Source organism: Mustela nigripes, chromosome 9, assembly GCF_022355385.1.
Source record: "Mustela nigripes isolate SB6536 chromosome 9, MUSNIG.SB6536, whole genome shotgun sequence".
NCBI lineage: Eukaryota > Metazoa > Chordata > Mammalia > Carnivora > Mustelidae > Mustela > Mustela nigripes.
In genome coordinates, this window is record NC_081565.1 from 25,080,011 (window position 1) to 25,098,653 (window position 18,643).

Sequence of the window (18,643 nt, forward strand, 5' to 3'; positions counted from 1 at the left end):
GGGATCCCTTCCACATATTCTCCCAACCCAAGGCCCCGAGTCCATACAGGAAGATATAAGAGGTTATAGTCTTGGGACATCCTTCCAGGAATGCTTCATTGAGGAGAAGAGATGGTGTTGGGATCCATCTGAGATGCCTTGTGTTGGAGTCAGAAGGTGCTGACAGGGTTGGTGCAGTTTTGCCTGCCTAGATAAGGAGTTTTGGACATAGGGGCCCAGTCCTGTCACCTATCTTGGACCTCACCGAAGAGTCACCTCAGAGTTCCCCCGGGGTCCGCTGGAGCTGCCTCCCGGTTTGACTCTCCCTTCTCACTCACTTCCTTCCTGAGAAAACGTCTGAGCACAAACTGCTTTTCACAGTGTTTCCCAGGGACCTTGACCTTTAACTTCTTATGCTCTGGCTTCTTGTCCTCTAGGGACTATGATCAGACACTTCCGGGGGTTCCCCTCCCATCAGAAAGGCTCTGTGGAAGGCCTTGGCTCCTCCAGGATTCTTATAGAAATGCAAGTTGAGACCTTTTACTGTCAAGATGACCTCTGCGGTTCATCCCCCTGCACTTCACAATGGGAAACAATGTTTCTTCTCCCAGGGAAACCACTCTAATGTCCCAAGTCGGAGAACCACTGGGCCAGTAACACCCCAAAATGGTATTGTGGCAAAAAACAAAAATAAAAAAGACTCTAGAAAAACAAATCATACTTCCTAAAGCTTAACTCTCTATAAATCCACACACAGAAGGAGGGGGGGCTGGATAAGGCTTATTTTTCATAAGTCTTGCCCCAACTGAGTTTCACAATTTGATCATGCCTCAGCCAGAAGCTTAACTTCTGACGTCTTCAGATGTGCAGCGGAGAGGCCACAGCTTCCTTCTGTTGCTCAGGTTCAGCATACCACAAAGAGGCAGAGAAATATAATGAAAAGGAAAAGAGATAAATGATTAGTTATAATTCTGTGAATAGCTAGATAAATATTGACTAAGAGTGCCTAAAAAAAAGAAGCGTTCGGATCTGCCTGGAAAAATGAGCTTCCCTCCCTCCCTCCCCCTACTGCTCAGCAGCTCTGCCCGGAGAATCTGGCTCCGTTATTTCTCTCAGTGGGAGCTGCCATTTTAATGACTCAGCACAGCACTTTTCCAGCAGGAGACCCTGCCTCAGGTGGCTGATCAGGCCTGGGAGAATTGAGGTCTCATTTAAACTAAGTCACAAATTTCCCAACTTGTTTTAAAGGGAAATAGATTTGTAAAAATAACAATAATAATTATTTGACAGTGCTGTTACAGCTCCCAGATCGAAATTTAACCTTTAAAGTAGAATCCATCCTTTTCTTTCCCCCAGTGAAAGTCGCTTTCTACTTCTCTGTCGGGCCTTTCCAACCTGAGCTGAGACATTCGCCGGCTCCAATAAGCCTACTGTGAGTGAGGGAAAGAGCAGCAGAAGGGTTTGTTTCTCTGAGTTTGGGTCTTTTTAAAAATATCCATGATTGGGCACCTGGGTGGCTCAGTCGGTTAAGCGTCTGCCTTCAGCTCAGGTCATGATCCCAGAGTCCGGGGATCCAGTCCCACTTCGGACTCCTTGCTCGGCAGGGAGCCTGCTTCTCCCTCTCTCAGCTTGTGCTCCCTTGTGCTTGCTTGTGCTCGCTCACGCTCTCTGTGGCCATCTTTGTCTCTCTCTCTTAAATAAATAAAATCTCTAAAAACTTAAACAGGAGTGCCTGGGTGGCTCAGTGGGTTAAGTCTCTGCCTTCAATTCGGGTCATGCTCTCAGGGTCCTGGGATCGAGCCCCGCGTCAGGCTCTCTGCTCGGCAGGGATCTTGCTTCCCCTTCTCTCTCTGCCTGCCTCTCTGCCTACTTGTGATCTTTCTCTGTGTCCAATGAATAAATAAAATCTTTTTTAAAAAAGTAAGTAAACAGATAAATAAAATATTCATTATTGTTCACCTATTAGCCAATTATATACATTTTAAAAGTAATTTTATCTTTATAGTTTATGCCTTTACCAAAATGTTATATAACACAAACCTCTTCACTTGGGAGGAAGTGGCTGATACTTTTCTATGAAATTTTACGTAATTTGAAAAACTGCCCTTGGGAGCTTTTATTCCATTTTTAAATAAATTGGCGTAATTTATATATGGTGGATTGCACTGATCATCCCACCAGGTTCATGGCCTCCCTCAGCCCAAGGTTCACCTGGGGACCTGTATTCTGCTACTACCTCCAAGTCCCAACCAGCTCAGCCCTGGCCCATTGCCAGGCCATTCTCCCCTTGGAGCTCTGTGCTAGACCTCTGTAAGAGCCTCCACGGCCTCACCCGAACCCAGACCCAGGGCAGCTGCCCTGCTCCATGGCCCTCTCAAGCGAAGGCTGCTCACCCTCTCACACCTTCCACCTCAGGACCATCAGTGGCATTAGGATACCCATACCTCCCTACTCACCTGTCCAGAACATCATCTGACTCTTTTCTTCTACATCTCCTTCTTTAAGGCAATCCCACTGCTCTTTGCCTAACCCCAGGGACGTTAGTTACCAATCCCAGTGCCATTTCCCTTCTCATGTGGAGTGTTTTTATACCGACTCACAGATCTCTTCTCCTCCCACGTGTCCTTCATCTTCCTCAAAGGCTTAGAATATGCAAGGATGCACTCTTGAACCAGTTCCTTTATTGAGCCCTAAGTTTGTCCCACTGTCTCTGTGGCTGTGCTTCCTGTTTCTGCTTGAAACTATCAGCATGTGGCGTCTCCCCATTGCCTTGGGCTTCTAGGACCTCAGCCTTATGTCCAACTCGCCAGCTCATAAGTTTCCTGCAAGCAGCTTCCGAGACCTGGGACTAATATCTCATCTTCCTTACATCTTCGCCGGTTACCACTGGTTTAACCCAGATCTTCAAGTGCTGCTGCTTTCCTTCCAACACCTCAACTGTGTCCCCTTTGAGCCAGATCCTCATTAATGTTCCATATGGATCTTTGCAGATCCATATCAGGGCAACTGACTAGCTCTTCATCCAATCTCTTGACTCTTGCTCCTGCTGCTGGGGCAAAACTACAGCAACGAATTGCCTTTGTTGCGATTACCTGAGGGCTATGTGACTGCTTTCTAGTCCATGGATGTGAACGGCATGAGCTACACTCTTTCAAGGCCTGGCCTGCCATGGTCTCTAATCTCTAATCCTTCATGCTACTCCCCCTTTGTAAAGTGAATGTTGATACCCAGGATGACCTTGAAAGCCACCTGATGAAGATGGCAGAGCTATTCAAGGTGGCAACCTTGAATTTCTGAAGGAAACATGATCTTTCTGTCTTAGTCACTTCAAGGCTGCTATAACAAAATACCATAGGCTGGGTGGCTTAAATAACAGAAATCTTTTTCTCATGTTTCTGGAGGCTGGGAAGTCCAAGATCAAGGTGCTGGCCAATGTGATTCCTACTGAGAGCTCACCTCCTGGAGTGCAGATAGATTCCTTCTTGTAATGTCCTCACATGGCGGAGAATCAGGTCCTCTCTCTTGTGTCTCTTGTTGGGGCACTAATCCGATTCTTGGGGTCTCTGCTCTCATGACCTTATCACCACAGGAAATCCCATCTCCTAATGCCTTGACACTGGGGACCTATTAGGTGATACCACCCCCACTCCCTGCCCCTTGACGTGCTCCTATCATGGCAGAAAAACACACACATTGACCGTGAATAAAAAATAAGCTTTTTACAAAGTCAGGCCTCTGAAATTTTAGAGTCCATTTGTTGCAGCAGTTGGTTTCATTCTGATAGAAATATGAAGGAGAAGAAATTCTACAATAGATCCTGTTCAAACTGAGTAATCAGGGTCTTAAAACCGGGTCATGGTGAAAGGGGGCAAACTTTGGGCGAGCGCATAAAGAGAATTAAACTTCTCCCTTCATTGTGAATATTTATCTGTTTCATCCTTTTGAGTTTCTCTCCAGGACACACGAATAGGTTGGACGAAGAGCTGACCAGTTGCCCTGATATGGATCTAAGAGGTTTCATGTGGAACATGACGAGAAAATCTGGCTTAAAGGGCACACAGTTGAGCGTCTAGAGTTTCATGGGACTGGAGCTTCTCCTGTGTCTCTGTAATGCCAGGTAGGGATGAGGGAATGATCTAGAAAAAGGAGGCACGCAGCAGGGAAAGAGAAGAGAAGAACATTACCTCACACAGCCCAGCCCTACCCTCTTCCACCCATCCTCTGCATGGTATGCGCCCATGAGGGACCTCTGGCATCAGTTAGCAGCTAGTCAGAAATTTGGAATTCTGGAAGCTGGCCCTCTTTCCTTCTGTCACAACTGGCAATCTGAATTAGGTGGGGACGAGGGACGTGAGCTGGGCTGGAGAGAAAGGGTCAGGACCGCAGCTGAGAGGAAGGCTCAGGAGCCCTGTTTGATGTGAGCCTGGCATTTGGCCTGGGCCGGGAAGGGGTGGGCTCCTTTCTGGTGAAAGAAGCCATGTAGGACTGAGTGTCTGGATGTGAGTCCCCGAATTGGCAAGTTGGCATTTCTTTGTGCTTGCTGTGATGGCTGGTTCCAGCCTTGATGCTGTTGAGGGAAACGACTTAAGGAGCAAGTCTTTTTCCCACTTTGTTCTGTCTAGCATTCCTGTACTCTGGCATCTTTACTTAGAAACACTCTCTCACCAGATCTCACATTTCCCGAATAGGAGGTACAGCATGGCGCCTCAGGGAGATCAAAGTGCTTTATGGATATCATCTCATTAAACCCCCCAACCCCCCCCCCCCACAGGAGTCAAGTCATCCCCTACTCCCCCAACTTCCACCAACTCACTGTCTCTGCTTCACTCAGATTGTCCATAATAAATACTGTGAATTACTGCAAGTCATCTGGAAGGAAATGTAAGTGGATCCTCAACTTTTCCATCCATCTGAAAGGCATCATTTTCATGTGCGTATAGGAGATAATGGCTATTCTGACACCCATTTACCTGGAACACCAAGGTTTACCATAATTGGGAAGGATTCCCAGGTGCCCTAAACTCCCAATGGACAAAGAAGGCCCAGGATCCTTATTCTTTCTCTGAATGTCAGTATTTCATATCTTTCCACTACCATCACTATTCCAGCAACTACAAGGCATCAGGAAACATTTGTTGCTTTATAAATGACCAATTCTCTTTGTTTTTGTGTTTTTTTTTTAAGATTTTATTTATTTATTTGACAGACAGAGATCACAAGTAGGCAGAGACACAGGCAGAGAGAGAGAGAGAAGGAAGCAGGCTCCCCGCTGAGCAGAGAGCCTGATGCAGGGCTCAATCCCAGGACCCCAGGATCATGACCTGAGCTGAAGGCAAAGGCTTTAACCCACTGAGCCACCCAGGCACCCCTCTCTTTGGGTTTTTAAAGCTTTGAATAAACCATTCCCTCTCTCAGAATGCACTCCCTTTAGGCCCTCTGCTTTGTGATCTCCAGCTCATCCTTAAGAACCAGCTCAAATCTTACCTTTGCCACCACCCCTTTGAATTCTCCAGGATGAGTTGCTCTTTCTCAGGACTTCTACTGTATCAACTAGAAGCACTCTTGTTTGTTCCAGACTCTAGCTACATGTTGTACACATGTATTTACCTTTCAATTCACATGACACCTCTGTGAAGTTGGTAATATTGTTGTAGCTAATTTAACTGATAAGGAAAAAAGAGGCCTGAAGAGGTGAATAACTCTCCTGATGTTATATGGTCATGAGGTGGTAGAGCCAGATTTCAAATCCAGGTCAGACCCAAAGCCCGTAATCTTTTACTCCATAGGCTACCTCCAGTTGATGGGTCACTTGGTGTCTCCACTAGGCTTGAGCTTCTTGAAGCAAGAGGTTATGAATTTTTATACCTATGTTCTAGTACCTAGCATAATGTATGACATATAATAGGTGGTCAGTAAATGTTAACAGAATAAATGAATTTTGAAAAGAATCAATGTACTGCTCTGCTGCTTCAGAGAAATGTCTGTTGTATTTTTAAAAATTTTAATTTTTTTATTAACATATAATGTATTATTAGCCCCAGGGGTACAGGTCTGTGAGTCACCAGGTTTGCACACTTCACAGCACTCACCATTGCACACACCTTCCCCAATGTCCATAACCCAACCACCCTCTCCCTACCTCCCTACTCCTGGTAACCCTCAATTTGTTTTGTAAGATTAAGAGTCTCTTATGGTTAGCCTCTCTCCTGATCCCCTCTTGTTTCGTTTTTTCCTCTATCTGCTGTATTTTTAAGTTTGGTGGAATATTGCCAGATTTCCTTCTGAGACCACATCGGGAAAAGGGATCCCTATGGGGAGAAAAGGATTGTTTCTCCAACTGAACAAATCTAGGGATTGTTAAAATCAGGCTATCCACTAGAACGCCTGGAAGCTCTTGAAGAACTTGTCTTCCATTGAACTCTCCCAGGAGGAAATGGAATATAAAGATAGTGTCCGAATTCATTCATTCACTCATTCATTCATTCATTCATTCATTCAACAGATACTGAAAGAGCATGTCCTATGTGTCAGGCATTGTACTGAACTCTTGGGGGCACAATAGCCAGCACAAAGAGTCATGGTCCTTAAAGTGAACTTCTGTTGTTTGCCCTTGTTGTTTGCCATCTCTTCTTCTGCTAACAGAACCACTCTTTTCTCGTGGGAAAACATCTTTCCCACGCTCAGACTGCGTGTTTTAGGTTGGGCCTGTTCTCATGTTTTGGCTCCAAGTTTGGGCACATGATCTGTCGTTGTAGGACATGCTCTCTAGCCCCAGTGACTGGTTTACGGATGGCCCTCTGACAACATCGGGCTGATGAGAGCCGGCAATGGCACTTCTCCTGGAACTTGCACGAAAGTGGTACTTTCTTTTTTGTTGCTTAAATAGCAACCTGGGACTAACAGTGGAGAGTGAACTCAATACAAAGGAAGACAGAGCTGAGATTTTAAGGGAACAAGAGAGAGTGGACCAATGGCTTAATTCCATGCCTTAGGTATAACCACATCTAAAGGCAGTAGACATCTTGGATTTTCTATTCAGGTGCGCCAATATATTCCTCCTTTTTGCTTAAGCCATTTAAAGTTGGGTTTCTTCCACTTGTAATGAAATGTACTAAATAATAATGACATTGACTTCTGGAAGTGGCGTTTGACACATGATAACTTAAAATGTGGGACTGGCTGAATCACAGTGGGGTGTAGAGCACCAAGAACTCCTCTGTTCTTGTCTGAAAAGTCAGAAATCCCAGTCATGTCTTCCATGGCTGTTGGGATGAACTGTTGCATGTGCTATCTTGACACTCCAACTATGTTCTATTCTGGAGATAAAAAATACGATTATATTGGAGAAGATTGGCCACTTCTTATGGCCTTCAGTAATAGCCCATAAGGCTAACGAGGGCTGAGTGGAATGGAAACAGCCTTTCTGAGGGGAGTCCACATGGTCTCCGTCAGCTGTTCAGGTTGGCTGAGAGGAGTGCTGTGAGTAGGAATAGCTAAATTCTATATTCATGCTAACCTTGGCCTAAGTGAAGTGATGGGAGGTGAAAACACAGAGGAGGGGGAAAGATGGGAACCTGGAGGTAGCATGATGTGCGAACATTTCCTAATATCTTTACAGCATAAAAAAACCATCCTCTGGGATGTGGAGAGAAGCCAAAGGTATGTTAGTGTTACCCACCCCATGCACGCACCCCTGTCCCCAACTCAGTGCATTGTTAGTACAATAGACAGGACAGGAATTGCCTGCTGCTGAGGGACAGAAACCTTCAGACAGTGGTCTAAATTCAAGGACTCCTAATTCTGACTTTGGGTTTGACTGGATACAAAGCAACCAAGAGCTTCTTAAGGTTCTAGAAAGTTGTCATGCCTGAAAAACACAAAGTCTGACACATGATAATCTGAAACTAAGTGATCAACTCCAAGGGCCATCCCAGACCCATGAACACACTAAGAGAAAGTGAGCAGCCCTAAGCAGGGAAAGCTGCCCAATGTCCCCCTTAGTTATGGCCACAGTGTCAATAGATGAGAGAGTTTCTGCCAAAAGATAGAACCAGAGGAGTCTGGCCAAGGAACGTCCTCCATCACCAGGTAAAGACATCTTGGTTATCCCCCTGTCCTCTCTGTATTATCCCCACCCATTCATGCTATCGTGTACATGCTGTACGCTAGTGATTACATTATTTTGCTTCCCTTCTCCCTTTTTTCCCAAGGAGTTTTTAATTGTTACCTTTTTCTTTCTTTACCACTGTGTATCATATGTGTTGGGGGTGAAGAAATATGTTATTTAGTCCTGAGTGTCTAGACAAAGGAAATTTATTCTGAATCATGTGGAGGGCTTATAAAAGCGCAAATGGCTAAGCCTCACCCCAGACTTTCTAATTCAGTTGGTCTGATTTTGCATTTCTAACAAGTCGTTGTGGATGCTAGTTGTTCCGTTTTGTTTTGAATTCCTCATGTAATTCTAATCTGCAGCTGGGATTGAGAGTCTCAATTGTAGACTTTCTAATCTAATAAGCATTTATTGAGCAGAAACTATGTGCCAAGCACCAAGCTAGGTCCGGGGCATGATTATGCATAGATATGTGAATTCATATGCATATGTGCTTGTATATATGACTAAAAGTTTCTGCTCTTGCAGCAAACATCACCTGATAGAGGAGAAGTCATGTACACTGATAAATTTCATACAAGGTAATGTCTGATCTGATAGAGGTAGCATGGAGCCCAAAGAAGGTGGGTGGCAAACTCACCGAGGAGCTCAGCTAGAACTTCTAAAGGAGTTTGAGGCTTGAAGAATGAGGGGAACTTCAGACCCCAAACAGCAACATGTGCAAAGGCACTGTGGCATACAGCAGATGGTATGACACTGCACCATCAGGAAATTATAAGAAGCTTGCTGTGGCTGAAGTATCAGTTATGGAATCTGAATCTGGAAAGCCATCCTGAGATACTCTCTATCTCATGAGAAAAGCCTCAAGAATTTAAATCACTTAAATATTGTTTGGTCAGCCAAGCCCTTGTGCCAAGGTTGGTGAGAATTTACCCTCATCTCAGTGCCTCCTGGAGAGTGGCCACGTGTGAGGAGAATCAGGTGCAAACAAAATGCTCTGGCAGAAGAAGAACCAGGGGCTCAAGTCCCCAGGGGCTCCCTGTATGCTCCCATGGACACACCCGGGCTGAGGGGGCTAGCTCGACTTTCCCCAGGAATAAACACCCTCTGTCTAGACCCTCCCATGCTAGAAGGCTTCCTCCTCAGCCTGTGGTTAGACAGACAGATGAGGCTGGCGGAGGCCGCCCTTGTCTTGCAGCCGGGAAGCTGACGTGCCAACACACAGCTGCTGACTTTCTTCCCCCCTCACGTTAAGCTGGAACATTGTGCACTTTTCTTCTCCAGCTCCTTCAAAGCAAGTCATTTTCTTCCTCTGGAAGGTTGCCCATTGTTCATTTGACATTAAAGATAGGTCTTCACTGTTTTCTCTTAAGGCGGCAATTGGTGAAGTTAAACTGCATTATGTGGACTTGTCAGAAGGATACAACATTATACAAAGGAATGATGTGAAACAAAAATTGCTCTCTTCAACCTTCCCAACCTCTCCCGCACACAGATTTCAAGACTGTTCTGCCCTCGTGTTTTCCCGGCATAGCCTGGAATTGGGGGTAATTGAAGGGAGCGATGGGGTCTGTGGTGCTCAGCCCACAGCCAGTGCTGCTTCCAAGAAGTCACGTGGTGCTGGGAATTGTTCGGTGGACAGGCAGGAGGATAAGGACTGGGCTGTGGCAGGCAAGGGGACGGGTGAGGAAGAGCCTTCTTACCTGGCTTCTCTTAGGAATATGGGTACTTCAGGCCCTCAGAGCTGTGGGATGGCTGATTAGTTAGGTTTTTTTTTTTTTTTTTAAAGACTTTATTTATTTATTTGACAGACAGAGATCACAAGTAGGCAGAGATGCAGGCAGAGAGAGAGAGAGAGAGGCAAGCTCCCCACTGCACAGAGAGCCCGATGCGAGGCTCAATCCAGGACTCTGGGCTCCATCCCAGGACTCTGGGATCATGACCTGAGCCGGAAGGCAGAGGCTTTAACCCACTGAGCCACCCAGGCACCCCTGACTGATCAGTTTTAAAGAGCTAATGGTCTTCTCTCTGCCATGGTGAATTCAGAGCTCATTTCCTACAGACGTACTCAAGGTTACATGGCTAACTTACTCCTGGAATGTGGTCCTATCTAAATTCTAAGCAGAGGCTCTATCACTCTGCCTCTTGAAATCATGGTTTCCTCAGTCGGGGACTCATTCATTCACTTGGGCTCCGGGCTCTGTCTGGTCTCTACTCTGTCACTGGCCAAACATGTGACCCTGGGCAAATGCTTTAACATTCCCACACCTCGGTTTCTTCGTCTGTAAAATGAAAATAAAAAATAGGTACTGTCTAGGGTTGTTGTGCAGGTTCAGTGATATGATGAATGGGCATAGGATCGCAGTCTTGTCCTCAAGGAACGGTGCGATTCTTATTTCTATCATTACTAGTCTGCAGACATTCATTAAGACCCTCTGGTCCCGTTCTGGGCCTTGGAGATTGGAAGGGGCAGCAGATAGGATGTTGCTGGTCTGGTGAGAGGGGCAGACCAACTGTGGTAACTCAGGGTTGGTGCTAAGCCAGCAGTCAGGGAGGACTTTTGGAGGAGGTGCCTCCTTAGGGAGATGGGCAGAATGAGCATAGAGTAGGATCTAGTTTTCCAGAAGGAATAGCCTCTGTAAAGAAATCAAAACATCCCAAAGCTTTCCCAGAACTGTGCACAGGCCCAAGTGCCTGAGCATAGATCCTGCTATTTGGTGGGGAGCTGTAGATGTGGCTGGAAAGGAAAGCCCTCAGGAAGTGCTTTGGTGGTGGTGGTGGGGGGGTGTCAAAGGCTCAGGTTTTACACTGGAGGTAAGGGAAATATTTAATGGTTTTCAATAAGGAAGTGGGACAGCCCGATTGATTGGCTTCTGGCTGGAGAGTGGGTTGGGTGGCTGCGAGCCTGGTTAGGGAGACACTGGAGTCATGCACCAGGGCACTGAAGAGAGGAAGCGTGGGCTGGCGGCCATGTGGATGGAGACCTGGGGTGCTTCTGAGATATTTAGAAGCTACAACCTCTAGATCTTGGTAATAACAGGATATAGAAGGAGATGGGGATGTACCTCACCTCAAACACCAACAGTTTTCTGCCTTCAGTGACCTATGAATGATCCTTCACGGAGAGGAGGTATGGGGAGGAGCAGGCGAAGGTTGTGTATTCGCTTCCAGCCCTGTCAGGGGCCTGTGGCACAGCCAGGTGGACAGTCCCGACGCTCACGGGCCTTGGTGCGCTCGGAAAGCTCTGAGCAGGTGAGGTGCTTCAGCACCACGAAGGGGGTCCCTGCCGCCATGGGGTGGATGAGGTCACCCTGGGCAAGGAAGATGACTAAAGAAGGCGGCTGAGCACAGAGTTCTGGGAACAGCAAGATGAAGGGATAGAAGGAGGTAGAGAAGTAAAAAAAAAAAAAAAAAAAAAAAAAAAATGCTACGAAGGGGAGGCCCAGAGTGGTGGGAGGAAAACCATGAGAGGAGGGATGTTCTAGAGAAAGTTTCATAGAGGAGACATGGTCCGTGGTGCTGGCTGCCTTCGTGAGGCTCATAGAGGGGAGGCCCCCAGATTCACCAGGGGACACAGGCGAGGACAGCTCTGGTTGTGAGGACAGAAGTTGGGGATGGAAGATGGACACCGACCAGATCTCGAAGTTGGAGACCTTGGCAGCAGGCAACAATTGGGAACGTCGTGTCTGGGGCGTGTGTCACAGACACAGCCTCATGGGGCGGGGGGGGGGGGGGGGTCCCACCTCCGCGGAATCCGACTCTTGGGGGTGGAGCCTGAGAACCCCGTTTGTAAAATCTCCCTCGGCGATTCTGCAGTGAGAATCCTGAAGGGCTGGCGGTGTAGCATGAATCCGGGCCTTAGCGTCAGGAGCTAGGGGTCTACCAGCAGCAGCCGCGGCGGGAGCAGGAAGCCAGATCTAAAGATCTGCTCTAGATCTATCGCCTGTTCTCTGTGTGGTGGGCCAGGGCCTCGGTGGCGTCCATGCCAGCACTCTCCTCTGGGAGACAGAGAGAGCAACGACCACAGCAGGGTTATCGTGAGGTCCTAGTGAGGAAACGTGCATAAAATGTTTGGCTTATTAAAAGCACTCATGGTGGCTGTTATGAATGTTGCTGTAAGCCACATGACCTTGGGCAAATTTCACCCCCTTTCTGGACTCTCATTTCCTTCTCTGTGAAACAGGAGGGGTGTCTCACTCAGCAGGTACTGGGGGACCCATGTGGTCATGCATGTAGTTGGTGCTCAGTGAGTTTTAATTTTGTGTCAAGTTAGTGCAGCACCTTGGGCTCGGAGGTGGTCGCCGGTTAGAAGGTCATCTGCAGGGGCAGCTCAAGGCTTCTCTGCTTGGTCAGATACTTGAAGAGCGTGTGACCATGCGGAGTCCTGGGATTTCTGCCATTCGCCGCCTTCCCCTAAGCAGGGCTGGTGGTTCTGGTCACAGACTGTGGAAGCAGTGGTCGGGGCTGGGGAAATCTGTGGGCCTGTCATCAGCCGTCAGCCATCTCCGCCTGGGACTCTCCGAGCTGGCTGGGGCAGCTGCTACCCCTCCCAGGATACAGGGTAGAATCCAGAGAGCCTCAGGTTTTATAGGAGTCAGATAGCTGGGGACGGGGTACTCTGCATGTCCTCAACCCTCAGGAAGTCGGGAGGAGAAGGCTGGCAGTTGAGACGTTCACAGCAGCAGAACTGGTCAAATGCCCAAGATCTGCCTCCTGGCTCCTGTCGAGCCAGGGGCTCAGAGCTGCTCCAGAAAGTGGACAGCTTTGGGACTCTCCCTCACCTGCCCTGTCTGGAAGAGACAGGGACGGGCAGAGGGAGGGATGGACCACAGAACGGCGCAAGGGCCTGCTTCCTGCCTTCTGCTTCTCTAGCGACTTCAGCACCCAGCGGCCACACCTTGCTACATTGTGTCGTTCTCTCTCTGGCTAGAGTCAGCAGGTTGGGTCCCTTGGGGATCGGAGCCAGGGATGAGAAACTACAGCGGTGAGCTGTGTTTGCTCAGCGCTTTACAGGTTGTAGGGCTGGATCATTCGATCCTTACACCTGGACCTGCAGGAGGCTCAGCAGGGGGGACATCCCCACTCTACAGATGAGGAAGCCCCAGCTTTGGAAGTGGCAGTATCGTAGCCAATGAGGTTTATCCGAGGCGCGATTATTACTAATTGGAAGACCTGCCTCAGCCTGGGTGGCAGGGTCTGGATTTACACCTCAGGACAGCTAGCTCCACTGTCGGTGCTCTTTCTGCAAACCGAGGACTTGCTGTAAAAGGCAGCCCCAGGCCCTGCTGGCTCAGCTGGAGGAGTGCGCGACTCCGGACCTCGGGGTCGTGAATCCCAGCTCCACTCTGAGCGCAGAGGTAACTTAGATAAAACTAAAAAATAAAAGAGTAGATGCAGAGAGCTGCCTTCTTTTCAGATGTGGCCACCATCTCGCTCTGTGGCCCGACAAGGCTCTTAACTGCTCTGGGCTTGAGTCCACCACCCTGCCAAACACAGAGCTTCGATTAGAAAACCTGGAAGATTCCTTCCAACCAGCCTAGCCGGCAGCCTTAATGCTGGGGGCGCTCTGGGTCACGACATGTTCCTGGGGTAACTTCAGAAAGGCTAGTTAGAGCCCTGGACCCTAGCCTCCACCCAGAACCGCAAGAAATATACCTGACCAGAGAGCCCTTTCCTCCTACCCCCAAAGCAAGCCACGATGTACCAAAGGAGTCTCACTTCAGGGAAATCCACAGATGTCACTGATCACCAGCAGGGGAGTGCGGTCCTTGCCAATTCCTTGTCTCTAGACCCAACCGCTCACCTAGGCACTACTCCCTGGGCCCTCTCGGGCCCTCCTGAACCCTTCCTCCATGGAGTACAGAAGGTTTCAGATTGAATGGGTCTCCCTTATCCCTCTGATTTGCTGGGGTCTAGGGGCAGAGGGGCTCTGTGCAAGTGGGAGCCCAGCAGGGGCTCAGCGCTGTTTGTGGGATGAATCAGAAACAGAATTATTTATCTTCTTGTGGCTTTTATGTTCACCAGGGGTCTGCTGAGTGGGGTTATCACTTCCCAGAGGGACCCATTCTTTTTCTCCTGGGCATCATTTTTTTCCCCCTCTGGGAGACTGACTTTGCTTTCTGCAGTTAGCAATCATAGAAAACTCAAAAGACTTTGTTTTTTTAAAGAAAAAGAAAAAAAAAAAGCAAAAAAACCCCTCTCCTCTCCTAGAGGTCATCTATGTCAGCCCCTTGGCTATGTAGAAAGACAGAGGGTTTCTAACTCTCTCTGCCCTCAGGGTGAGCACATCTGAATTTCCGAGGACCGAGTGATCTGGGCCCTGGTAAGCGGAACAAAGCCTGGCCATGCCTGAGCTCCGTTCTTTGGCCTAGACACCCCTCCTTTTAGTTTCTTCCAATTCTTTTGACCTTTTGGCTCAATATGCAGATGAAGGAGAGGGGCCCAAGGAACAAAGTCTCTCCAGCTGCCCCATGGATTACTCTGGAATTAGTCTGCTGCTGTCAATTTTATTTGGTGATCCCAGCTGGATCTCCAAATTATACCTGTAATTTGGTGCACTCCATGTATTACAGTCTGTCAGAGAAATCCTATAATTATTTTTTAAGTGACAAAGTTTTAAGGAATAGCTAAATAAATGTAGCTAAATTTAGAGCACTGTCTCTTTACAATGGAATGTGGCAGGAGGTAGAGGTATGATCAGTGGCTGGTAGAAGGAGAATTTTGTTACTATCCAAAAGGTGGCAGCAAAAATTACCTCAATTAACTTAACAAGAAGCCCGTCCTGCTCTGCCAGCCCGCCCAGGAGCCCTGGCACACACCTTTTTCCTTTTCTGCCAGAATTCTGTGCCTCCCTCACCAAGCTGTCCCCAGCTCCATCTGCTGCTCCCGTCTGAGGCTGATGCCCAGGCTCCAGCCGCGTCCTGCCTTCTCCCTGAGAGCCTCCAGCTCTGCGTTCCAGAAGCGTCAGGGTCAGGAGTTCACACCTCAAAGAAATCTCAGCACAGATCGTTGCTTAAGGGGGAGGCCAGAGAAATAAGGCCAGAGCCCGTTTCTGCCCTGTACAGACTCCATGGACAACGAGAGAGATTGTCTACAAACCCAAAATGTAAGATCTCTGGAGAAACTTGATGTACACTTCAACAATCTATTCATCCAAGCTTTTTGAGAATCTAGTCCATGCCGGATGTTCGTGCCTGGCTGGGACGCAGAACAGATTAACGAAATATTTGTTGGCTCTTACTGTGGGCTCCATACTCTTCTAACTTCTGCTTTTACAGCAGGGAACAAAGCAGAGGGCCCTGTTACGGGTGGCCCCCATTCTAATGGGGGTGAGGCAATAAATGGGACAAATGGAGAAAATAGATGCTTGGTTAGACGATGGTAAGGGCTAAGGAGGAATACGTGGGGTAAGGGAGACAAGGAATGACAGAGAAGGATGCCGGAGTTTTACACAGCGCGGCCAGCTGGCCTCCCGGAGAAGGCCACTCTGAACAGGGGGGGGAGGGGAGGAAGGAGCCCTGATGCATATGGGGGGGGGCACATTCCAGGCGGAGGAGTGACAAGTGAAAAGGCCCTGAGGTCGGAAATGTTAAGAGGGCCATTGGAGACACGGGCAGGAGTATATGGGTCCCTGTTTGAGGGGATGAAGAGATGTTAGAGAGGAGAGACGTGGTTCAGAAAATAGTTACTATTCACGTTCCCTGTCGTTGTATAGAACGGGGATCCGCGAGCTACCTGTTTGTGTACAGCCTGTGAGTGGTTGTTATGTTTCTAAATGGTTGGCGGGAATATCCAAAGAAGACTATTTCATGACACATGAAACCTATATGAAATTCAAAGTCTAGAGTCCATAAATTAAGTTTAATTGGCACACAGCCATGTTCATTCGTTCATTTATTTATTGCCTGTGGCTGCTTTTGCATACAATGGCGGAGCTGCGTAGTTGTGACAGGGAATGTATGGACGGTAAAGCCTGAAATATCATCTACCTGGGCCTCTCCAGAAAACAGTCACCGACTCCTGGTCTCAGCGGTAGGGGAGAGTGGATGAACCCCGGCTGTGGGGTCAGGAGCTTCTGATTCCAGGCTTGCGGCCACCACTGGTGGTTGTGTGACTTTGGGAAAGTGGTCTATCCACCTGGAAACTTGGTCCTCACTTTCAAGATGGAGACAGAAACACCACATTTTAGGATAGCAGTGGGAATTAAATGAAATAAAGGACAGGAAGCCCATAGCAAGGGCACGATTTTCACAGGCATTCGAATGATTGTACGTAGCAGAGCGTGAAGGTAGGATAGAAGGTTGTTGTGTTTCGCCCCAAAGTCATATGCTGAAGACCTAACCCCAATGGCATGATATTTGTAGGTGGGGCCTGTGGGATTTAGAGTTAAATGAGGCATGAGGGGCCCCTGTGACGTGATTTGTGCCCTAATAACAAGAGACACCAGAGAGCTCGCTGGCTATCTCTCCCCTCCCACCATGTGAGGAGGCAGTGACGAGGCAAACCAGGAAGAGTCCTCACTGGAACCCCACCATGCCCACACTCTGAGTTTGGGCTTCCCAGCCTCCAGAACTGTGAGGAATAAGTATCTGTGGTATCTCTGGTAGTATTTTTTCTGGCAGCCCACGCTGACGAAGATGCCTGAGGAGAATCAAGCCGACATCTTGAGCATGGGTAGAATTTTCACAGGTGGGGAAGAGGGGAAAAGGTCCTCGTGGCGGAGGAGCAACATTTGTGAAAGCAGGAGTGTGAGGAGTTCATGGGGCATGCTTGTGAAACAGAGAACACTCCTGTCGCATGAGCACACACGACACAGTGATAGATGTGGGAGAAGAGATAGGACTCGGGGGAGCTGAGGCGGGGGAGACACATTTGTGAGGGGCCTTGTGTCCCACTCTCAGAGTAGGCTGATTTGTTATGTTTTGCCTACATGATTTGCAAAGTGTCCCCCTCTGCCTCCTCGAGGTCACCTTGGCACAGGGGGTGTGCAGCCGGCTCACGGGAATACCGCCCGCTTCCTCTTCACGACCACAGGTCCATGGGTAGGTCCCTGGCTCCCCGTCCATGGCGGGAAGCCTGCTAATCCAGAGGTTAATCCGAGATGAATGAGAAAGACGCAGCCCCAATATCAGGGTAGAGAGGGTTATGAGAAATACAGAATTTTTTTAAAGGAAGGAGAGGAAGGAATGCTCAGTGTTGACAGAAGTATCATCTGGTATAACACGGTCTCTTCAGATTTGTGCTAAGGATGTCATAAAGTTTTGGAAGAGCTTGTGCATGATGGCTCTGCCTTCCTCAGCCCAAGGGGAAGAGGCTGTCACTATAGTCCATGGAAGAAAGTGTGGTAGCTTAGGCCAAGGACATGACTGTGAAAATGCAGGAGGACCCACTGAGAAAAATGGAGTCAAAGTAGTTCACAGGGCTTGGCGCTTGGACGCAGAGCCAAGGGGAAGGTGGCCGTGTAGACCAGGAGCAGACACCTGCTTGTGCTCCCATGTGGACGACGGCTCAGCTTCCTGTATGGGGAACTGGAGAGGAGACAGGCTTCGGAGGCAGCGGGGAGAGCAGGATGTAATCAGTAGTGCAGATATTGAGTAGATGGCACCTGCGGGGTAATCCAAGTGACGGGGGTCCAGTGTCTGGACGTATGTGCCTATCTCAGTGTGAAGTTTGGGAGAGACATGGGGACTGGAGCTGGGAATCTGGAAGTCATCGCTAAGTGAGTGGTGGCGGCCACTCCTCAGTGGCTGAGATCACGCAGAGAGGGACTCTGTTTGCCCACGGGTTGCTCCCCATCTGGTGGGACCCCCACCTGGCCTTAGGATGAAATCTCATGTTAATAGGCTGCCTTTTGGAAATAAACACACATGCACGCAAACAAACAAACAAACAAACAGCTTTGGTTTCTGATGACTCAAGTGGCATGTGTCTGGCCCTGATTGTGCAGACAGTTTGATAGGAAGTTGCCAACACAATGAACCATCTGAAGCCGCTAATGAAGCAATTACAGTATGTGGAATGAACAATCAATCAACTGTTAAACTCAGTGGTGAGAATTTTATAGAGATCAAGGCTAGATAACAGGCTCACTGCGGTTATGTCCAAGAGTAACTTGATCCCTTACTGGAGATAAGGTTTACAGAACAGGGGAACCTCTCCATTCCCTCCCACAACACACACCAAGAAAAAAGTTCCTGTAAAAAGACGACTCCCTCCCCTCACCCATCGACTCTCAAAAGTGTCCTGCAATCACCAAGAAAATTGTTTCCGTTTTGGGAAGTCGTGATTAATAAAGACGTTTTACCTTGTGGGTTCTCTATAATGCATAATAAATGTATTATTTACTGCAATACATGTTAGTATTGCACTCTTCCTGTTTGGTTCTTCTTCTTCTCTTTTTTTTTTTTTTAAGATTTATTTATTTGACAGACAGAGATCACAAGTAGGCAGAGAGGTGGAAGCAGGCTCCTTGCTGAGCAGAGAGCCCGACAGGGGGCGGGATCCCAGGACCCTGAGATCAGGACCTGAGCTGAAAGCAGAGGCTTAACCCACTGA

At 48.3% G+C, this 18,643-nt stretch overlaps 1 pseudogene; it reads left to right on the forward strand.

Moving 5' to 3' along the window:
* Window positions 1-13,192: 13,192 nt before the first annotated feature.
* LOC132025306 (U4 spliceosomal RNA) lies at window positions 13,193-13,260 on the forward strand (annotated as a pseudogene).
* Window positions 13,261-18,643: the final 5,383 nt, after the last annotated feature.